At 49.7% G+C, this 7,120-nt stretch overlaps 1 long non-coding RNA gene across 1 annotated transcript; it reads right to left on the reverse strand.

Annotated features, from left to right (window-relative positions):
* Positions 1–6,191: 6,191 nt before the first annotated feature.
* Positions 6,192–7,120, reverse strand: LOC26513993. The gene is made up of 4 exons (XR_001408142.2): positions 7,030–7,120; positions 6,753–6,973; positions 6,393–6,658; positions 6,192–6,330 (listed from the first exon to the last, which is right to left on the reverse strand). It is a non-coding gene; the product is annotated as an uncharacterized LOC26513993 (long non-coding RNA).

The following is a 7,120-nucleotide window of genomic DNA, read 5'->3' on the forward strand; positions in this document are numbered from 1 at the left end:
CTGTCTCTATCTGTCTCTGTCTGTCTCTATCTGTCTCTGTCTGTCTCTATCTGTCTCTGTCTGTCTCTGTCTGTCTCTGTCTGTCCCTGTCTGTCCCTGTCTGTCTCTGTCTGTCCCTGTCTGTCTCTGTCTGTCTCTGTCTGTCTCTGTCTGTCTCTGTCTGTCTCTGTCTGTCTCTGTCTGTCTCTGTCTGTCTCTGTCTGTCTCTGTCTGTCTCTGTTTGTCCCTGTCTGTCTCTATCTGTCTCTGTCTGTCTCTATCTGTCTCTGTCTGTCTCTATCTGTCTCTGTCTGTCTCTGTCTGTCTCTGTCTGTCTCTGTCTGTCTCTGTCTGTCTCTGTCTGTCTCTGTCTGTCTCTGTCTGTCTCTGTCTGTCTCTGTCTGTCTCTGTCTGTCTCTGTTTGTCCCTGTCTGTCTCTGTCTGTCTCTGTCTGTCTCTGTCTGTCTCTGTCTGTCCCTGTCTGTCTCTGTCTGTCTCTGTCTGTCTCTGTCTGTCTCTGTCTGTCTCTGTCTGTCTCTGTCTGTCTCTGTCTGTCTCTGTCTGTCTCTGTCTGTCTCTGTCTGTCTCTGTCTGTCTCTGTCTGTCTCTGTCTGTCTCTGTCTGTCTCTGTCTGTCTCTGTCTGTCTCTGTCTGTCTCTGTTTGTCCCTGTCTGTCTCTATCTGTCTCTGTCTGTCTCTATCTGTCTCTGTCTGTCTCTATCTGTCTCTGTCTGTCCCTGTCTGTCTCTGTCTGTCTCTGTCTGTCTCTGTCTGTCTCTGTCTGTCTCTGTCTGTCTCTGTCTGTCTCTGTCTGTCTCTGTCTGTCTCTGTCTGTCTCTGTTTGTCCCTGTCTGTCTCTATCTGTCTCTGTCTGTCTCTATCTGTCTCTGTCTGTCTCTATCTGTCTCTGTCTGTCCCTGTCTGTCTCTGTCTGTCTCTGTCTGTCTCTGTCTGTCTCTGTCTGTCTCTGTCTGTCTCTGTCTGTCTCTGTCTGTCTCTGTTTGTCTCTGTCTGTCTCTGTCTGTCCCTGTCTGTCTCTGTCTGTCTCTGTCTGTCTCTGTCTGTCTCTGTCTGTCCCTGTCTGTCTCTGTCTGTCTCTGTCTGTCTCTGTCTGTCTCTGTCTGTCTCTGTCTGTCTCTGTCTGTCTCTGTCTGTCTCTGTCTGTCTCTGTCTGTCTCTGTCTGTCTCTGTTTGTCTCTGTCTGTCTCTGTCTGTCTCTGTTTGTCTCTGTCTGTCTCTGTCTGTCTCTGTCTGTCTCTGTCTGTCTCTGTCTGTCTCTGTCTGTCTCTGTCTGTCTCTGTCTGTCTCTGTCTGTCTCTGTCTGTCTCTGTCTGTCTCTGTCGGTCTCTGTCGGTCTCTGTCTGTCTCTGTCTGTCTCTGTTTGTCTCTGTCTGTCTCTGTCTGTCTCTGTCTGTCTCTGTCTGTCTCTGTCTGTCTCTGTCTGTCTCTGTTTGTCTCTGTCTGTCTCTGTCTGTCTCTGTTTGTCTCTGTCTGTCTCTGTCTGTCTCTGTCTGTCTCTGTTTGTCTCTGTCTGTCTCTGTCTGTCCCTGTCTGTCTCTGTCTGTCTCTGTCTGTCTCTGTCTGTCTCTGTCTGTCCCTGTCTGTCTCTGTCTGTCTCTGTCTGTCTCTGTCTGTCTCTGTCTGTCTCTGTCTGTCTCTGTCTGTCTCTGTCTGTCTCTGTCTGTCTCTGTCTGTCTCTGTCTGTCTCTGTCTGTCTCTGTCTGTCCCTGTCTGTCTCTGTCTGTCTCTGTCTGTCTCTGTCTGTCCCTGTCTGTCTCTGTCTGTCTCTGTCTGTCTCTGTCTGTCTCTGTCTGTCTCTGTCTGTCCCTGTCTGTCCCTGTCTGTCTCTGTCTGTCCCTGTCTGTCTCTGTCTGTCTCTGTTTGTCCCTGTCTGTCTCTGTCTGTCTCTGTCTGTCCCTGTCTGTCTCTGTCTGTCTCTGTCTGTCTCTGTCTGTCCCTGTCTGTCTCTGTCTGTCTCTGTCTGTCTCTGTCTGTCTCTGTCTGTCTCTGTCTGTCCCTGTCTGTCCCTGTCTGTCTCTGTCTGTCCCTGTCTGTCTCTGTCTGTCTCTGTCTGTCTCTGTCTGTCCCTGTCTGTCTCTGTCTGTCTCTGTCTGTCTCTGTCTGTCTCTGTCTGTCTCTGTCTGTCTCTGTCTGTCTCTGTCTGTCTCTGTCTGTCTCTGTCTGTCTCTGTCTGTCTCTGTCTGTCTCTGTCTGTCTCTGTCTGTCTCTGTCTGTCTCTGTTTGTCCCTGTCTGTCTCTATCTGTCTCTGTCTGTCTCTGTCTGTCTCTGTCTGTCTCTGTCTGTCTCTGTCTGTCTCTGTCTGTCTCTGTTTGTCCCTGTCTGTCTCTATCTGTCTCTGTCTGTCTCTATCTGTCTCTGTCTGTCTCTATCTGTCTCTGTCTGTCTCTGTCTGTCTCTGTCTGTCTCTATCTGTCTCTGTCTGTCTCTATCTGTCTCTGTCTGTCCCTGTCTGTCTCTGTCTGTCTCTGTCTGTCTCTGTCTGTCTCTGTCTGTCTCTGTCTGTCTCTGTCTGTCTCTGTCTGTCTCTGTTTGTCTCTGTCTGTCTCTGTCTGTCCCTGTCTGTCTCTGTCTGTCTCTGTTTGTCCCTGTCTGTCTCTGTCTGTCTCTGTCTGTCCCTGTCTGTCTCTGTCTGTCTCTGTCTGTCTCTGTCTGTCCCTGTCTGTCTCTGTCTGTCTCTGTCTGTCTCTGTCTGTCTCTGTCTGTCTCTGTCTGTCCCTGTCTGTCCCTGTCTGTCTCTGTCTGTCCCTGTCTGTCTCTATCTGTCTCTGTCTGTCCCTGTCTGTCTCTGTCTGTCTCTGTCTGTCTCTGTCTGTCTCTGTCTGTCTCTGTCTGTCTCTGTCTGTCTCTGTCTGTCTCTGTCTGTCTCTGTCTGTCTCTGTTTGTCCCTGTCTGTCTCTATCTGTCTCTGTCTGTCTCTATCTGTCTCTGTCTGTCTCTGTCTGTCTCTGTCTGTCTCTGTCTGTCTCTGTCTGTCTCTGTCTGTCTCTGTCTGTCTCTGTTTGTCTCTGTCTGTCTCTGTCTGTCCCTGTCTGTCTCTGTCTGTCTCTGTCTGTCTCTGTCTGTCTCTGTCTGTCCCTGTCTGTCTCTGTCTGTCTCTGTCTGTCTCTGTCTGTCTCTGTCTGTCTCTGTCTGTCTCTGTCTGTCTCTGTCTGTCTCTGTCTGTCTCTGTCTGTCTCTGTCTGTCTCTGTTTGTCTCTGTCTGTCTCTGTCTGTCTCTGTTTGTCTCTGTCTGTCTCTGTCTGTCTCTGTCTGTCTCTGTCTGTCTCTGTCTGTCTCTGTCTGTCTCTGTCTGTCTCTGTCTGTCTCTGTCTGTCTCTGTCTGTCTCTGTCTGTCTCTGTCGGTCTCTGTCGGTCTCTGTCTGTCTCTGTCTGTCTCTGTTTGTCTCTGTCTGTCTCTGTCTGTCCCTGTCTGTCTCTGTCTGTCTCTGTCTGTCTCTGTCTGTCTCTGTCTGTCTCTGTCTGTCTCTGTCTGTCTCTGTTTGTCTCTGTCTGTCTCTGTCTGTCCCTGTCTGTCTCTGTCTGTCTCTGTCTGTCTCTGTCTGTCTCTGTCTGTCCCTGTCTGTCTCTGTCTGTCTCTGTCTGTCTCTGTCTGTCCCTGTCTGTCTCTGTCTGTCTCTGTCTGTCTCTGTCTGTCTCTGTCTGTCTCTGTCTGTCTCTGTCTGTCTCTGTCTGTCTCTGTCTGTCTCTGTCTGTCTCTGTCTGTCTCTGTCTGTCTCTGTCTGTCTCTGTCTGTCTCTGTCTGTCTCTGTCTGTCTCTGTCTGTCTCTGTCTGTCTCTGTTTGTCCCTGTCTGTCTCTATCTGTCTCTGTCTGTCTCTGTTTGTCTCTGTCTGTCTCTGTCTGTCTCTGTCTGTCTCTGTCTGTCTCTGTCTGTCTCTGTCTGTCTCTGTTTGTCTCTGTCTGTCTCTGTCTGTCTCTGTTTGTCTCTGTCTGTCTCTGTCTGTCTCTGTCTGTCTCTGTTTGTCTCTGTCTGTCTCTGTCTGTCTCTGTCTGTCTCTGTCTGTCTCTGTCTGTCCCTGTCTGTCTCTGTCTGTCTCTGTCTGTCTCTGTCTGTCTCTGTCTGTCTCTGTCTGTCCCTGTCTGTCCCTGTCTGTCTCTGTCTGTCCCTGTCTGTCTCTGTCTGTCTCTGTCTGTCTCTGTTTGTCCCTGTCTGTCTCTATCTGTCTCTGTCTGTCTCTATCTGTCTCTGTCTGTCTCTATCTGTCTCTGTCTGTCCCTGTCTGTCTCTGTCTGTCTCTGTCTGTCTCTGTCTGTCTCTGTCTGTCTCTGTCTGTCTCTGTCTGTCTCTGTCTGTCTCTGTCTGTCTCTGTTTGTCTCTGTCTGTCTCTGTCTGTCCCTGTCTGTCTCTGTCTGTCTCTGTCTGTCTCTGTCTGTCTCTGTCTGTCCCTGTCTGTCTCTGTCTGTCTCTGTCTGTCTCTGTCTGTCTCTGTCTGTCTCTGTCTGTCTCTGTCTGTCTCTGTCTGTCTCTGTCTGTCTCTGTCTGTCTCTGTCTGTCTCTGTTTGTCTCTGTCTGTCTCTGTCTGTCTCTGTTTGTCTCTGTCTGTCTCTGTCTGTCTCTGTCTGTCTCTGTCTGTCTCTGTCTGTCTCTGTCTGTCTCTGTCTGTCTCTGTCTGTCTCTGTCTGTCTCTGTCTGTCTCTGTCTGTCTCTGTCGGTCTCTGTCGGTCTCTGTCTGTCTCTGTCTGTCTCTGTTTGTCTCTGTCTGTCTCTGTCTGTCTCTGTCTGTCTCTGTCTGTCTCTGTCTGTCTCTGTCTGTCTCTGTTTGTCTCTGTCTGTCTCTGTCTGTCTCTGTTTGTCTCTGTCTGTCTCTGTCTGTCTCTGTCTGTCTCTGTTTGTCTCTGTCTGTCTCTGTCTGTCCCTGTCTGTCTCTGTCTGTCTCTGTCTGTCTCTGTCTGTCTCTGTCTGTCCCTGTCTGTCTCTGTCTGTCTCTGTCTGTCTCTGTCTGTCTCTGTCTGTCTCTGTCTGTCTCTGTCTGTCTCTGTCTGTCTCTGTCTGTCTCTGTCTGTCTCTGTCTGTCTCTGTCTGTCTCTGTCTGTCCCTGTCTGTCTCTGTCTGTCTCTGTCTGTCTCTGTCTGTCCCTGTCTGTCTCTGTCTGTCTCTGTCTGTCTCTGTCTGTCTCTGTCTGTCTCTGTCTGTCCCTGTCTGTCCCTGTCTGTCTCTGTCTGTCCCTGTCTGTCTCTGTCTGTCTCTGTTTGTCCCTGTCTGTCTCTATCTGTCTCTGTCTGTCTCTATCTGTCTCTGTCTGTCTCTATCTGTCTCTGTCTGTCTCTGTCTGTCTCTGTCTGTCTCTGTCTGTCTCTGTCTGTCTCTGTCTGTCTCTGTCTGTCTCTGTCTGTCTCTGTCTGTCTCTGTTTGTCCCTGTCTGTCTCTATCTGTCTCTGTTTGTCTCTGTTTGTCTCTGTCTGTCTCTGTTTGTCTCTGTCTGTCTCTGTCTGTCCCTGTCTGTCTCTGTCTGTCTCTGTCTGTCTCTGTCTGTCTCTGTCTGTCCCTGTCTGTCTCTGTCTGTCTCTGTCTGTCTCTGTCTGTCTCTGTCTGTCTCTGTCTGTCTCTGTCTGTCTCTGTCTGTCTCTGTCTGTCTCTGTCTGTCTCTGTCTGTCTCTGTTTGTCTCTGTCTGTCTCTGTCTGTCTCTGTCTGTCTCTGTCTGTCTCTGTCTGTCTCTGTCTGTCTCTGTCTGTCTCTGTCTGTCTCTGTCTGTCTCTGTCTGTCTCTGTCTGTCTCTCTCTGTCTCTCTCTGTCTGTCTCTGTCTGTCTCTGTCTGTCTCTGTCTGTCTCTGTCTGTCTCTGTTTGTCCCTGTCTGTCTCTGTCTGTCTCTGTCTGTCTCTGTCTGTCTCTGTCTGTCCCTGTCTGTCTCTGTCTGTCTCTGTCTGTCTCTGTCTGTCCCTGTCTGTCTCTGTCTGTCTCTGTCTGTCTCTGTCTGTCTCTGTCTGTCTCTGTCTGTCCCTGTCTGTCCCTGTCTGTCTCTGTCTGTCCCTGTCTGTCTCTGTCTGTCTCTGTCTGTCTCTGTCTGTCTCTGTCTGTCTCTGTCTGTCTCTGTCTGTCTCTGTCTGTCTCTGTCTGTCTCTGTCTGTCTCTGTTTGTCCCTGTCTGTCTCTATCTGTCTCTGTCTGTCTCTATCTGTCTCTGTCTGTCTCTATCTGTCTCTGTCTGTCTCTGTCTGTCTCTGTCTGTCTCTGTCTGTCTCTGTTTGTCTCTGTCTGTCTCTGTTTGTCTCTGTCTGTCTCTGTCTGTCTCTGTCTCTGTACACTGCAATTTTTGACTCACCTGTTATGACTACGATCTGTTCCTGACAACCTTCCTTTTTGGGACACGCACCCTGACCACGGCGATGACCTGCAAAAGTAACACGCTGTGATAATTGTTTTGACGACAAGCACAATTTAAATTGTTCTTACCTCATGCCTACTTAGCCGCGGTTACAGATTTCCTCTAAATCTGCTCGCATGTATGTGGCGAACATGTTTTCTTTCCCTCGACGCTAGCTGGAACTGACGATTCCCGAAAACATGTAGCTCATATTGCGGGCCATGTCTCCGCCGACGCTGTTCCATAGCAACGCTTCTTGGAAACGGCGCGGCCTACGTGAGACGCCGACACCGACGCCCGTCTGAGGCGATGCTGCTGCCGACGTCGACGCCAATGTGCCGCCGGCGGCATTTTCCTAAAAAAATGGATGAACATGAATAATTCACACATATGACCCTTTTTCTTCCAATTGGATATAAGAAAAGTAGCCACCTGCTTAAAAGACTCACCTGTTGGACGCCGATGTTGCTGCCACAGCCACTGCATGCAATTTAAATGCTGCGTGCCAAATATGTGACGCCGCAATATGTATGGGCGTCGGGCCGAGGCGTCCCCTTCTGAGAACTTACTGATGGCGCTTCCGAGAATTCCGGGGACGCCGGCCAAATGCTGCCAGTAAATCCTCTTGATGACCTCCAGGGAGTACGTCTTTATGCTTCTTTGTCGGTTCCTGTAGATATTTTAAATTTATTTTCCTATTTTATATTTTTATTAATGTTAACTCACCATTTCACGCGTCTTTGCCGGCTTCACCCACGCTACTTTATAGTAGAGATGGTATGCGTAAGTAGTGATGGGACTTCCTCGCCTATCGATT

This window comes from Drosophila ananassae, chromosome 3L (assembly GCF_017639315.1).
Source record: "Drosophila ananassae strain 14024-0371.13 chromosome 3L, ASM1763931v2, whole genome shotgun sequence".
NCBI classification, from domain to species: Eukaryota; Metazoa; Arthropoda; class Insecta; order Diptera; family Drosophilidae; genus Drosophila; species Drosophila ananassae.